Raw genomic sequence first — 16,691 nt, forward strand, 5'->3', positions numbered from 1 at the left:
AAATAAGGCAAAGAATGTAAAAAGAGAGTGAAAACGTGGAAAAAATTATGAAATCATTTTCCTTGGACCCAGGTGCCTTAGTACCTACACCTTCATTTCACAGTGTAATTCAGAAGACAGTCACCATATAAAATTGCCCTCCATCTCCCTACTCTGCCAGCCCCTGCTACTTTTTTGAGCTGAAGGTCATTCTCTGTAACCAAATGAACATCAATAAAAAAGTGACTAGAAACACTGCTGGTTAACAGGTATTGTGAAATAAAGAATGGAGAACAGAAAACAAGTAAAGAAACTGAAATCCTGCTGCAGTTTGAGCTGTAAGAAGCTGAATGTTTCAACAGAGACATCATTTAGTAAAGTGCAGGCAGAATATACAACCTCTGAGTTTCTGCCAGATACTATATCACAGTCACTGTTAGCTTTCACTTCTCAGTTAGAGGTAAGGATTATATAATTGATGAGGGAAGTAACCCAAACCTGTCTTCAGCTTTCACAGATCTCTAATGTTAAATCTGTCAGTGCACCCTTTCGAAGACCTTTTCAGACTTCTGTGTGCTTCCTTTCAAGTGACAGACTTGTAAACCTCACATCTTGTGGTAATGCAGTGCCATATTTCCGTCAGTCTCTGTGCTGCACTATGATAGCAAAGAATATTCATCAGTAAACACAATGTTTTGAGCCCTTGCCACCTATTCCCTTTGGGAGCCTGAGCATATAGCACAGAAATCAGCTTAAAAGCAGAGCAGAGCTTTTGTGTCAAAGGCTTTGCAGTACTCACAGAAATGGATTCAAAATGAAAGACTTATTCTGCACATTCGATGAGACCTACATTTGGCATCCACCTCACTCCAATTTACCTCAGTAATGTGTGTTTAAAAATCTTCCTACATGCATGGACAAAGATGCAACAAACACAGTCAAGGACAAAATTTAACACCTGAACAAATTAATCCAAGGTTCACTCATTCTAAAAGCAAAACCAGAATTCCAAGAATGGGAAATATGGATCAAAACCTCCAGTTTTGTAGTTCTGATTTCACTGCACAAAGGTTTACCTTAAAACTTGTGTCAGACACTTCACAGTGCTCTGCTTTCTACTGGGAATACTTACATTGTATGATTTCCTAGCCAACAGATGTGTTATCTTCTACATATTTTAGCAAAACTGTGAAACACATAGTATATGAAAGAACAGAGCAATACACTGAAACCCAGGAAAATATTTCTTTAACAGGTGATTTTTTCTTTTGAGTTCTGAAAAGAATATAGGGAATTGAAATACGTTTCTTTTGAAACTTGGAGAATTCACTTTTTAGTACTGCATTAATACTCTGCTCTTAGTTAATTATAAGCTTATAGAAGTGAAGGAAAAAAATCTCATTTATAGACTTATAGCATAAATTGGAAAGATAAAGGATGAAAGAGAAGAAAAAGGTCTGTCATTACGAGTATGTCTTGTTCTATATATGCACATTTACCTTAACATAGGACAGTCTTTGTAACTATTCTCTCACATCTCTAATAGTCTGAGAGTCAGGCATGCATTTTTAAAGATCTTTCGTTTAAAGGAAATACATAAGATCTACCAAATTGTGTACTTGAAGCTCACATACCACAGTGTGTAGTATAACACAGAGGAGAGCTGGGCCATGCAAAGACCCATCAAAGGTTCCACAACAATATAAAACAGAAATAGTCTTAATACTTCCCTCAAAAATGATCTGCAGTTCACTCACTGTATCTGTTCATTTTCTTGACATTTCTTTACAGTGAATTTGACTATATAATAGATGCAGGTAGATACATTAAGTTCTTGTGAGAAATTATGACATCAGGTAAGTTCATTGACATCAGAAATGGCTTCTCTGACCCATGAGTTTAAATGTCCTGTTGCAGACATCTCAGAAATCTTCACCCTTCTGGAAAAGGCTGGTTTGAAATTTGTCACTGAAATGCTATTTAATAAACATTGTTACTTTTGTTCAGGTCAGAACTTGAAAGAACCAATGATTCTTATGAAAAGTCACTTTTTTTTTATTATGCTATATATTTATTTATCACATGGACTTAATGATCTCTCTGTTGGATTCTTACAAATATTTTGAAGGTATCTGCTGGTAAGTTCTGCTTGCAAAACCTCTTCTGTAGAGAAGTGTATATCTCCTGTTGTTTACAGTGAAAAATTTGCCTATACAAAAGAAAAAAACCAGTTACATATAAGAATGGAAGTCAGTGCAACCACACACAGATAATTCCTAGTGCTTCCCTTCCCCTGCGTATAGAGAATAGAATAGGAACATACCATGGGATAAGGAACTCTTTCTCACTGATTTATTATTATAGTCACAGTTCAATACCTAAGCAAATAATTCTAAGAATAGAAATTATTAAGTCTGATTTTATATGAGATTTGCTTGCGTTACTTAATATATGATAAAGTACAAGTTCTTCTTGAATTTTTCCTGTCACCTGAGTGTTCATAGTGTCTCTCTCCAGGGGAATCCTTTGTTTCTTATAACATAAATGATCTCACACTGTGGGGTCCCCAACAGCAGGATGCTAATTTGACTCTTCCTCCTGTTCTCAGGAGCGTATTTTCCTGCAGCTTGAAGGAATTTAGTATTGCTGAGACCTCTACACCTCTGTCCAGAAATTTAGTTTAAAGTAGCTGGTAGGCTCAAGATGGATTGGCAGATACCAGGACAGATACAATGCCATCCCATAAACCTCATTTCCCTTAGAAATCAAAACAATGTAGAAGAAAATGCAGCTCCACATTCATAGTAACATTTAATACCAAGCTATTCTAGCCCCTGCTATTGTGACTTTACTTCTAAGGCCTGTTTAATCTCAGACCTGTTTCATAAGAGCCTTATCTCAAAGGAGTGTTTTGTATCCTAATTGCTGTGGAGACAGCAACAATAGGCTTTTAACCAAGACTGGAAGTTCTCACCTGTAAAACAGATTTTTTTTTCTCCCCATAATACCTAATTAACAATTAAATAGAAACTTATCTTTTAAGTTCTCTCTTTAAGGTTAATAATTTTTCCCTGATGTGTATTATACATAAATTGTATGAAGACAGTCTGTTCCTTTTAACTATCTCCCTCCACAGTAGATTTATATCCCAGTTATTGGTCTGAGGACTTCGTAGTACAGAAGTCATACGTAATAGACAAAGACAGTATAGACCAGTTGAACCAGTTAGCTGTTCCCATCGCGAGTGACCTTTTTCTTGTGACAAATTTCAGTCATTATTGGATTGTATAGGAAATCAGGTTTAATAAATATCTTAGGTGTTACCAATTCAATTCCACCCTGGTGTTAATAATAAAAAAATATTTTAACAGTCTGTAACTTTGATTAAGAGTTGATAGGAGGGACCCACTAGAGAAAGTTTTTACATAATAATGTTGAAGTCAGCGCCCATAAAAGAGTTTGGCACCTTGCTAATAGAGGAGATGTTCATACTTCCCCATGTGACCACACCCCTGGGCAGGAAGGATTTTTTAGGGAAGGATCATTTCATGCTAACCTCTAAGATAATTTCTGCTGAGGCTGCAGCACTCAGATTTTCAGTATCTGGTCCTTCAACTAAGAAGCAAAATCCCACTGTCTAAGAATTCTGTCCGATTCCTCATGAGGACGAGCCAAACAAGCAGCATGCTGAGCAAAGACATACTGCTAGGATACAGGGAAAGCAAAGAGCAAGGGAAAAAATATCAGCAACCCACTCCTTTCCAGAGATTATGCTTCCAAATCAGGGTTGTAGGCTGTGGGTAAACATCTCCATCTGTTTAGCACCCCAATCTTCCACAGAGACTAAACACCTTAAAATATCTCTGAAAGAATTCAGCAATTCAATCTCTCTCACGCTTTTCTGTATAAAATGTGGACTGAATAGGAGAGGACCGGGAAGAGTAGATGGATAGTCAGTACTCCTCCTGAAAATAGGGCATCTGAATTGTAGGTTTTTGTCTAACTGGGAAAATTAAACACGTATCTTACGTATCCTGCAACACACCTAGGCAAGGCTTAAGATGGGGAAAAAGGCACATATATAATTGACAACTTGCATACTTGATTATGTTGTTTTTCTGTTACATTATTGTGTTCCACAATATCACATATTGCAAGGTAATGCATCCTTGAAATGCTGTAAGGTCTTTAATGACTAATTTGTGTTCAGTGAACTTTTAGTGGTCTGTAAGTAATGGCATACTAACTTTGTGGGAACAAAACCCTGTGAATTCTGGTAATCAGGAATACCACATCTAAAATCAGAAAACATTGGCATATGATCTGAAAACAAAAACTAATGTTGGAAGTTAAATCATTAAAAGTATTTTCCCTTTCTTTTAAGAATTGGTGAGGGTTCTTTAGCTTACATAAATTCTTTCCTCCTTCCTCTTCCATACATAAAAAATTATTTTTCCCCTGAGGCTTTATAATTATTGTCGAGAAGTAAAGATTAATGTACCTGTACACATTCATCATTTGGTTTGGTAGAATTCCAAATGGTGGATTTTGATTTCTAGAACTAAAGTAATTCAAGATTGTTTAGATCCATGATTTTGAATCCATATTTCATTAGAAATGAGATTTAATAACAAGATAATTTTCTCCTTTGCACAAGCTGTCTTTGGGATGACTTTCCCCTGTTGAAATTCAGCATTGGATTCAGAGGCTTTGGATGTGCCTCTGAAACCTTCCTTCTCTGCAGAAGCATTTTAGAGCATTAGTTTGAAAGTAGAGTTTTTCCTGCCTTTCTCTTGCCTGTTTGTGAGCTGTTGGTCTGATGTTCAAGAAGTTCAATTTGACAATATTGAACATCCTAGAGTATACACTGTATGAGGACCTGAGCATCACTCTTCTCTTCTTCATTTCATAAAAAGAGGAAAGCCTTTTAGATTCAAATTATTATCTAGAAATTATATTCTTTGTTGATACACATTGACACTATTATTTAATGAGACAGAAATGGAATAATAAAAAAAACTGCGAATGCTATGAAAAGCTGAATTAAACTAAAAAGCATGAAGACTGATGTCTAAGACTCAATATATTAAAACATTCGTGGTTCTGTCCTCTTAGAGCTATTGCTTCTAGTTTCTGCCTTTCAGCAATGCCCTTTCCATGGGCTTTTCTCACTCAAGGTATAAGCTATTGTAGATACACTCTATTTGGGTAAAAATATAGTAAATAAGATTGCATGACTTTCTCTGTTTGCTTTGCAAGTATGATAATATGCAAATATCTGTTTCATTTTGATTTGCACAATTTTTTTCCTAGTTATAGAATTTCTGGTGCTGAGGAGGATACTTATTGCACAGATTTTAATGACAATGATACAACATAAAAAAACACCAATTAAATTTTCCTTGACCTTACCAAACTACTAGAGATTCCCAGGCCTCTTTCATAGGTTACACAAAATGCCAAACTTTCACCAAAGAACTGTAACAGTCTTATGATTCCTTTTACTAGTAGGGATTGTGATTAATGAGTAAGATACTAAATTACATTAATCTATCAAACGAAAACACCCATGACAAGAAAGGAATCCTGTGAATATAAATCAAAATCTCCTAATATGTAGCTAGAGACAGGATCAGATCTAAACCCACAAAATTATGAGAAAGTTGAAATCCAGTAAGTGAAAAATCAGTATTGACACTCAATGGATGTGATGTTGCCACTTGTAAAAATAAAATTTCCATCATATGGACTGCTTATCTCCATCAACATCTGCAAAAACACAGACACACACTGTGTGATTGCTGGACATTTGGCAAGCAGTAAGCTTTAGATCATTAAACAACTTTTTCAAAGCACTTTGATTGTACTAAGAGTAAATTAGACGTAAAGGAACAAGAAGAATTTATAACTGCCATGAAATTCCAGAAAAGAGATGTAATTAAAAATAAGGAAAAGCATTAAAACAGGCACAAGAGTTCCTCAGGAAAAACAGCCATGTATTTTGCTACTTACCTACTCTACATAAATAATGTAGATCACAAACTAATAATTATCCCATAATATGGTGTTTAAATGCCATTAACCAGAAAGCAGAAATATGTTGTGTTCTTCTGAAGTTAATGGGTAGTTGACATTTGCAGGTAAAGAAAATCTATGCTCATCAGATGAAAATGCCAAATTAAATTATGAAATTATTTCAGTCTACTCTAACTTCAAAACCAGAAATTTATGTAGATATCAGAGTTCTTTGAATGCAATGATTCTTCTGAGCAGCAACACATATGTTGACTTCACTGTCCTCATCACAACTTCCAGAGCAGCCAGCAGAAATCTTCCTTTTGAGACACAGATTCCACAAAACTCTGTGCCAATGAATAAGAACTCTTCTCCCAGGTACCTATTGTAAGTGCTGCTTAGGGCTTTGGACCTGAGAAACATAAAGGTAAAGGTGTTTTGAAGGGGGGAAAGGTTGGCTTATGAGGCATGATTGAACATAGCAGAGGACTTGCTTGCAGGCAGTTTCTTCTGTCTGGTCTGCCTATCTCCCAGCAGTTCCAACCTGTTCCAGTCCTCATCTACTCCATCTCAGCCTTAACTCCTCTCTCTCCATGAGCTCTTATCGAGCTCATCCCTATCCCTGCTTTTGACTGCTCCTATCACCTCATTTTATTTTTAAGTTTGCTTTCCTTCACTATCCAGGCACCGTTTGCAACCAGACTCATTCCCTTTCCTTTCTTTATCAGTTTGGAGAGTACTGAAAAGGCAGGAGGGACAACCCAGCTCCATCCAGCCTTTAAACACAATTCTCTGTCCCTTCCTGTCCTAGTTTCAACCAGAACAGAGTTATTGTTTTACAGACTGGGAGGGGGCGTGACCATATCCTAATGTTATTAGATACCATCTCAGGTCACTTGGCAGGGCAGGAGTGAGTGATTTCTGGTTGGGAGAGTAAGGGTGGTGAGGGAAACAGTCTGGTGTTGTTTTACTTTCAGTGTAAATCCTTTCTTTGGTTTCTACCTTTTGTTATTAATATTGTTGCTGTTACTGTTCATTTTCTTATCTCATTGCTGTTTCCCGTAAATTGTTCTTCTCAACCCATGATTTTCACCTTTTTGTGCATCCAGTTCTCAGCTCCATCCCTGGAGAAGGAAGGGGGAGGACAAGGGGAAGGGGGAGGGAAAGAGGGAGCGGCCTCTGTTTTGGGAGCTCTGGGTGAGAAAACTAAATTGGGGAGTACCATTCCTAAACTACACTACTTCCCTTGATCTCTGTTGTAGATGGAAGCTGATGATATCATTACCCCTTCTGAATTCAAATAGATGTCATTGAGTGTGTTAAGCAGATGTGGCTTAATGCTTATGGACAGCTTTTGTATTTATGTCCTGCTTGGCCATCGTTAAAGAAGAAATCGCTCTGGAGCTGCAGATCACATCTTATTTGGCACACAGTCTTGTGTTCTGCACATCCTGAGATGAACTTTGCTTGAAATTGAGTAGGGGGCATATCCCTAAAAGACCACCAGGGACCCCTAAAGAGCCCATGCAAGCACAGTAACAAGTACTGCATAAGGTTGCACAAGCTAAATGACTATGCATTAGGTGGATGGCAACTATGTATTAGAAAGGTGGGTTTGTGAAAATTTCAATGTATAATTCTCTTGTTGTTTCACTCTCTGACATGCCTGATTTGTGGAAAACTTCCTCCTTGCATCCTGTACAGAATGAACAATGTTTCCTCTCTAAACCTGACTCTGTGTATGTCTAGAATATTCCTTAACTCCAGAAACACTACCTGCAAAAAAGTCTTTTAATGTCATCTGGTTCCTGCAGCCCCTGGCAGTATCATCCTTCATCTCATGTCAACACATCTGAGCTGGATCACTCAGAGCTGGCAAAGATTTGAGAGCTTCCAATGAGGTGCTGTCTTTCAGGAACTATAGATGTAAAAGTCAGAAGAATCTTGGAGATACTGGAACAGTAATTTTTTTAAATGCATATGATGGAGCTAAGATGGTTTCTCCACAAATCTGTAAGACAACCTTTCAGAACATCCCATGTTCTGGGGACACCAAAGAGTCAGGAAGGTGGTCTGGAAAGTTCAGGGAACTGATGCAATTCAGAATTGCTTGGATTTTCTGCTCTCACTGGAAGTGGTGTTCAACTCCAAAGAGGAAAAAGAAAAAAAAAAGCTATCATCTTTATGTGGGAACAAAAATGTGATTTTTATCACATTTTAGAAATATTTCTCACTGCAGTTATTAAAATTGAAGGCCAGATTGGAACTTGGGTTTTCCAGGTTTGTAGAGGTTTTTGTGACAAATCTATTTGTTCTGCAGAGAAAACCATAATAATATAAGAAAGGTGTCAGGTTCTAACATGTCTTTTATCCAGTGTGTCTCAGATGCAGTATTAACAGACTAGGAATACTGTCTCTGTCTGTCAGTGCATTATGTTCTGTAGGCATTCTGATTTTCTATTTTCAGAGAAAAGGTAGAAGAATGTCTGTCTTCCAGAGGATGAAAATGAGTCAGCTGATTTTTAAAAGACTGCACCATTTTTCTGTGGTAAGATCAGTAAAGGAATCCATGTTCCTCCATTCAAGATGAGTACTGTGGCCATTAGTCTATGTTATTTCTGGATGAATTCACTTGGAAGAATCATCTAAATAGTTCAGTTACGTTTCCTGCACATTCTGCAAACGTTAAATGAAGGCTATGGGTTGCTACAAGAGCTTCTTTCCACTATCATTTACAAAAAGTAGAAATCAAGAACTTGAATTTTAATAATTACAGTGTTCAAATAAATCAAGAAAAGTGAAATTTTTATTAGCCTTATTAGGTGACTTTTTTTTAGTCTCAAGCTGTGCATATCCCTTCTTTCTCTTCCATTACAACTTAGTAAAGTAGAATGCAGATAGCTCAATTTAGTTAAGAAGCCAATAGTTATAAAGCAAAATCAAATAAACACATTAAGGGGAAATAAAAAAAAAATCTAAGAAATTAAACCTCTCCTTAATTTATCTGATTTTTTTTGCAGTAGTCAAAAAAGAGATAAAACCTGAAAAATAGCAGCAAACACTATTAGCAAATTCTCCATTCAGATTACACAAAGGAAATGAGTACATTCTGAGAAGACAATGGGTTGAATGTAAAGACCAGCAATATAGGAGATAATCACAACTGGCTACTCATGGAAGATGAAACCACAAGTGTTATACAGAAAGCTCGGGACATTATGGAAGAAATCACTCAGCTGACCTCTGGTATTTGAGGAAAGGAATATTTTTAGGATACAAAACTGCTGAGGCCTGGGTAGACCCTCCTCACCAGGTATGTATTCTGGAGCAAATGATGATGTTTCATGGTACTGGCCATATTATAGCTAAGGAAGAGGTAGTCTTGCTCTGTATTTGCTTCTCAATTTTTGACATTTAGGAAGGATGAGAATAGGTTAGGGTTTTAGAAAAACAAAGTGGTTAAGGCTGCTGAGGGAAAGAACATCACTCTTCTGTAAGACCACGTGACTCTATCATTAGCCAGAGTAACAATCCTCAGATATTACTCTGAAAACTTGCTTTAGATTTACCCCTTTTAGACACTGTTTCTGCACTGTTACCTTCCAAAATGCAAATCAAACCAGGAGCAAAACATAATCAAGCTAGCCTATCAGCTTTTCTTTTTTTAAGTGGAGACTCTTTTGAAGCACAGGATTTTGTTTTCCCTGAATGTTCTTCAGATCATTGCAGTCTTCTAAGAACTCCTCTGAGATACAGCCTAATGCTACCAGCATAATAATCAATCAAAAGCCTTGTTATACACAGACATGACCTAAGTACAACAAACATCCTTGTCAATCAAAATACATGTTAAAATGGGAGCTCATGTCGATTCTGTTCTATCTTCCTGACAGCTAAATGCAGATAGAACATTTTTCAAACCTTTAACAAATCAGTGAAATGGACTGCTCTGCTATCGCTTTTGTTATTCTACACCTGCTAAACCCATGCTAACAGTTCCTGCTCCCCTCAGAAGCCATCAGCCTAAAAGCTGGCTTCTTTCTCCTCCTTTGAGATTAAACTTTACACGTCTGAATTATATCTGTGCTCTAGTTCTTTCAGAGGACGTGGAGTTTAAGAATTAGTGCATTTACCTCAGAAAAAAATAATATGATAATGTCTCTTTTGGCCTTAAACACTGCAAAAATCTGCTTTCACTTGGTCATATAATGACACTTCAAATCACATGGGAGCTCTTCAAACCACTGTCTAATAATAAATCATCACTGAAGAATGAGTTTATGTATGTTCACAAAACACGAGTTAGTTTAAATGAAGTTAGTACAAAAAATGGTACTAAGCTACAAGTGCTATTGGTGGTGGCTGTGGAATTGTGTATAGGCAATTTCCCACAGACAGACCAACCACTGTATAGGCATTGGTACACTTAAACTAGGCATTTTGGCTTGTGGAGAGGGCAGAAATTAGGTGCAACACATACATACTCACTAGATAATAAAATAGTTTTATTCATTTAACCTCTACAGTGCAGGTAAATCCCAAGTATACCATAGCATCCACTGAGCTGAACCATGAAGGAATCTTTGCCAGTAAGGCAGAGAGATTACCTTCAGAAGCAGTGAGAAATGCAGGGATGACTGACTCCCACCTTTTCCCTTGTTCCTAACAGAAAATACGCTGACAGGTGAAGTTAGCAAGCAGAATGCTTCTCCCCACCAGAGATGTGTGGCTGTTGCCATTGCTGTTTCGTCCTCACCCAGACATCTTTGCTGTCATCCAGCTTGCCCTGGCAAGATGTTTATTCAATGGGAATAGACCACAAGGCTACTTGCTCAAAGCCTTTAAGTAAAGCTGCAGTGAAGTCAGAATGTCCTTTGAAAGGATGTCACACGTGAGCATGTGTTGACGAGGTTCACTGCTCACTTCACCCCCTGTCCAGAAAGCACAGGTGCAGACAGCCAGCTGAGCAGTGGACACATACCTGGAGAAAGCTACCTGGAGGGGTAAGCCCTGAGTGTCATCACCGTCTTGCTATGGTTTGGTATCCAGATGATGCTAAGGGGCAGCTGCTAGCAAAGGATGAGTTTCACTAGGGGGAAATTCATGTCAAGGTCAGTGTCATTTTACCAAAAGACAAAATGAAAATTTATACACTCTCACACTGGAGAAGGAGATTAAAATTTGGTGAGTCTTTTTTTTTTTTCTGCTATAATGCCTTTTTTTTGGTGTGTGCATCTATCTGCAGAGCCTAGCCATTTAAGAACCACTATGGACAGAACTGATTTTCTCCAGAATCTCTTCCTTCTCATTTGTAATCTTGTCCCTAAGGGCTGTTTCTGAAACAAGAATTTATGTCCTGTAGCTCAGCATATCACATCCATAATTGCAAACAGAACTGAAAATTACACTAACTCTGCATTTACATCCAACGCATGCCTGGATCATTTTCTGCACAAGGGAACTTTTCTATCAACTTAATGGTTGCTTTGAGGATCAAATTCTCCTTACTGTCTTCTAGCAAATTGTTGGAGATTAGAGAGATGAGAGAATAAAGTGGACAAGAATCTTGCCTTTTGCTTCAGCTACAGTATGTTAGAGACATATTTGATCATCGAAGCTCCCTAAAAGAATTAAGAGGGAAAGAGCTGATTTTCACAAGAAATTTGAACCTTTTGTGAGTTGAAGAAAAACTTCTGTGTTTTGTGACTGTATTTTGAATCAACTTTTCTCATAATTAGTTCAAAAGTTATTGTTATGATCATCTGAAGAAAATAATGTTAAATAAATTCAATAAAATTTTATGAGTGAAATTATACAACATAGTAATGAAATGCAAATATCCTTGTATATTAGGCTCACCCATTTCAATTGTACCTACAGTACATTTCTCAGCAGGGACTGTTAATCATACAGCAGCATGCAAAAAAGAATATATTATATTAATTAAATAGCCACATTGTGCAGCTGGGTGCTGAATTACGCCCAGGAAATTCAACATAGCATATATTACTATTTTTATGAGAGCAACAGAATTTTCTGTTTATGGAATCTGGGGGAAACCAATATCATTTTGGTGTGCATTACAAGTAACAAATGAAGAACAGTTCAGTATTTCAAATAACAGTGTTCTGCAAAAGAAACATCTGCATGAAATTCACAAAACCATAATCCTTCAAAGAGCTATTCACAGGCACATGGATCAGTTCATGCAGACCTCACTGAAAGACTGAAGCACACAGGAAGATTAGAGACTTGGACAGAGAAAAAAGAATTGGCAGAATTGAGCTCTCAGATTCCAATGTTCAACCAACTGCTACTCGAGTTTATCCAATACTGAATATAATGTAATTGCAAAGGTTCTCTTGGCTAACCTATCTACTACCTAGCGCCTTCAAGGATCTTGAGTACTTTGAAAATTAAATTACTAGCATGTACACAAAAAAAACTTGTCATAAAGACAGTATGTGTGGTATGTTCACATTCACAGAAAACAACACTGCTTACCAAAAGGAGTTTTTGTAACATTCTGCTTCCATCATTACACTATGCATACCTTTAATGATGCCTCAAAGACAGTTTCTCACTAGGATTTTGAATGTTTAAAGTTAATAGAGGTTTACTTCTGGAATCAGAGGTTAATGTCCTCAAGACGCTCTTAAAAATGCTGGAGTCAATGGCACAAGTGAAGCAGAGAAAAGACTGCTTCAACAAACCTACTCAGTGTAAAATGTCATTTTTCCCTTACATACCAAATACAGCACTTCACACTGTAGATCATGCTACAAAGAGGAAGGACAGGGCAAATTCGTACCTTAGAACATGCTCTCAGATTACTGAAATCTTAGGTTTTCCTCTGAAACACCACGATGTTAGCCAGCAGTGTTTGATGAAAAAGCAGCATTTGCATTTATGTACTATCAAGGATTTCTGACTCCTTACAGATTTGTGGCAGTGACATCAGAACACCTAGAAAATAGACATCTAGCCTTGAGAGGACTCTAGATTTTAGGTGCCTTCTCTGGCCAAGGGCTAGAAATATGCACTAACATAATTCATTGTTCAAAAAGGCCTGGGCCTGACCTAAAGAGAGGTAAGAAGAGAGATGTCTCTTCCACACAGACTGTTCTGGGACTGGGCAATTCTGCAAGAAATTGTGCTTCAATTCCTGTATTTGGAGGAGACACTATGACCTCTGTTTTCCAGTGCCCAGAGGGCTTTAACCAGAAATCTGTCATACAAAATGCTTATATGTTTCCCTCTCCTTCCTCTCTGTTTCTGGATAAAGTGACGATGCCTGCTGTTCCTCGCTATGAATCAAAGGCTGGCCGTGGGCTTTCAGCATTTTCTAGCTATACCTAGAGATCAGGCCCTCTGGGCTACAGAATTGGGTTCTTCTTTATACCTGTTATAATATCAGACCATTCGTGCTCTGTGAACATCAGACCACACAAGTAACTTCATTTGTATGTGGTCTTACTGAACTTGGTCTGTCATTCTGACACCAGAAGGATTTACTTTGCACCTAGATGGCGTTAATTTTTCCCCATTGGATGCAGAGACACGCAGGTCCTGTACAGGAAGACCTGTAGGTTAGATAAAAAGAAGTGCAGGATAGTGTCACTGAGTCCAAGGGAATTGCCTCTCTGCCTTTAAATTATCTGTGACCTTTAGAGACTTCCTGAGCATGAATCAGTATCAGATTGGGCATATTATGTCCCATTTTTAAATAAATGACAGGACCAAGATGGTGCCATGTATGATACAAGGGGAAACTTTAAAAATTATTTCGAAGCTGCATTTTTTGTTCCTTCCGTGTGTATCAAAGTCACTCCTAAAGTGGCCCTAGTTTTTCACCCTTAATTAACATTTTGATGTGCAATGGTTTTACTGCCTTTCACGCTGCAGTGAAGACTGCAGCCATGATAGCACTGTCTGGTTTCTTCACTGACTTATGAGTCAGTTGTAAAACTTTGTTGTAGTTTCAAAACAAATAGAACATTTCTAATTGAAAACAACTGTTTAAAACAGAATTGCACATATAAATGTATCAAAACTACATTGTGCTAATTTGTTGAACTCCCTTTACAGAAAAAGTATGTTTCTAAGAGCCTTTCCTTTCTTGAGCATTATGTCTGAATTGATAACCATGTAAATTAATCAAAAGCTACTCAGACTTGAGGTCTGGATTCACTTGAATAAGCTCATTGTGCTCAATAATATTAACTGTTCAACAGTAAATAAGACAAGGAATTCAATAATTCTTTGCATACTGGCTCAACACATTGGTCCTGACAAGCCATGCTGAACTCTTATGATGGATAATATATCATTCAGGTCACCACTATGTGACCCATCTAATCTGACACTTGAATTCAATTCTGATTTTTAAAAAAAGATCCTCAAATTAAAACAGATAGATTTTTTGGACACTAGTAAGTCAGAGTGATGTTTTCTATGTTGCCTAGATTTATCTTGACATTTGTCTATGAACAAAACAAGGTACAGCTAAAGATCACGGCAGTCACCCACTCTGAACTTCTACATAAAACATTCCATAGCATTTAGTGACGTTTATATATCTGTACCTTATAGGACCTGGCACAGGTTTTTCCTAGATATTCGAGGGCAGCTGCTTATGTAGTGTAAGCGGTCAATCCATAATGATCTCCCTTATCGTTTTACTACAGCACCAATAGCAAACAGAGCAATCACAACAGTAATAGGGATTTCTACAAGAAGATGAAATTAAACTGCAGAATTCAGATGGGAAGAGAGAAAGATGCAACACTATTCCCTGGAACAGCACCGATTTTCAGTGGAAAATCAAAGCACCCCAAAGGACACTAGGGTCTGAATCTTCAATACATACAGGTTTCAGAGAACAAGAACTCACTTTCTCACTTCTGAGAAAGGGACATTTGTTAAACTTTCAACTGCATGCATGAGATCAAAGCTGACCCTTTTGGCCCTACTTCCATAAATCAAATTCAGACAATGAATTGTTTGTCAGCAATTGAAGCCCACAATTGTAATAAATAAATAAAAAGATAGATGATAAATAAATAAATACACACAACATAATAACCTTTTCATTGCAATTTTATTAAAGCTGTAAACTAAAACAACTGCCTATAATGTCAGCTAGATTTATTATTCACTTTGAGATGGTCACCCAATATTGGCATGGTCTACTGCAGGGATGCATTCTCAATGGCAGAGTTGAAAGCAAGACCGATTGTGGTTTTCTTTCCCAAGCTCAATTAAGAAACATTCTTATTTCTGTTAATCTTCTGACTTTCTTCATGCTTTCCCTTCCAGCAGTGAATAGCGAGTGCTAATAAGTCAAACACTTGTGTCTAAGTTTTGATTTGGCTCCCTGCCAAGTCCCCAAGACCCAGCACAAAACCTCCAGCAAAGAGCAAAAGAGAACAAAGCTACGAAAAAATCCAGACTAGCCAAACTATATTAAAATATATGTATTTACGTATAGTACAGTTATATTCAGTTGAAATACTATATACAATCCCAAAAGGGAAAGGGAAAGGGAAGGAGGAAAAAAGGGACAATAACAAAATAGATATGCACAATCAAAAACTCAGGATCTAGCAAACTAAAGAATTAATAAAATATCTTACTACTTTCCTTGGGACAACAGAAATCGCGCTGAACGACCACCGGCACCTTCCACCTCCCGGGGTCCACAAGGCCTCACCAGGCCTCACTCTCCCACACAGCAGAACTGACAGCAGGGAACCCGTGGCTCCAGAACCTTCGGAAGGGAAGAGAGGAAGTGTCAGGGCTGACAGCAGGTCTGTTAGCTCTTTGGAAGAAGATTTTGACCTGGGAAAGTTACGGGTGTATCCTTGAGATAGGAGAGGTATGTGCGCAGCCCTGGCTGAAAGAAGACAGCTGTGGAGTGCTTAGGTTTGGTCCTGTGAGAACTCCAGCTTTGGTCTTGAGCTTTGCCAACAGTATTACTAACAAATAATAGCTAATTAAAAAATACAATCACCTGCCTGCCTTTTGATGCTTGCTAACATGGGATAAAAAAAACTTGTGAGAAATAATAAAGAGACTGGTACTTTGCCCAGTACTGGACTGTTTGTGTTTTTCTTCTTTGCTTTTGACCGCCACAACAATAACAAGGAAGAAGCTTCTCTCTCCATCTATTTATACGTTGGATTATGTAAAGGAATAGGATGGTGTGCTCGTTTAAAAGTTAACCAGCAGGGGAAATGAACTCAACTCAAAAGAGAGATTATAAGTCAGAATAACAATTTAATAAAATAATACAATAAGTACAATTATACAAACAAACAATTGGTCTTAACCCACAAAACCCAAATGTATAACCCAGCACCCTGGGGCATGAACAAAGTGGTGTTCCTTGGGCCCCCCCCTGAGTCCAAAGTAAAGGGAGAGGGGAAAAACCTGCTGGTGGGAGAGCTGTTGTAGTCTGGTCAAAAGTGGTGATTGCAGTCCAGTTGAGGGTGGTGGTCTCAGTCTGGTTGAGAGCAGTGAGCTGCAGTCTTCCTCTGGATCCCACAAGTGGTGGAAAGGTTCTGAAACTCCAAGTTTATATATTCTCCAGTTCAGGCAGGAATGCTCAGTCCTCCCCTCAGAGCAGGGAATTCCATAAAAGGGTATGAGGACAGGAACACCTACAGGCCTCTACTGCTAACAGTTTCTGGGAAATG

This window comes from Manacus vitellinus, unplaced genomic scaffold, assembly GCF_001715985.3.
Source record: "Manacus vitellinus isolate BGI_N305 unplaced genomic scaffold, ASM171598v3 scaffold_6_pilon, whole genome shotgun sequence".
Classification (NCBI taxonomy): Eukaryota; Metazoa; Chordata; class Aves; order Passeriformes; family Pipridae; genus Manacus; species Manacus vitellinus.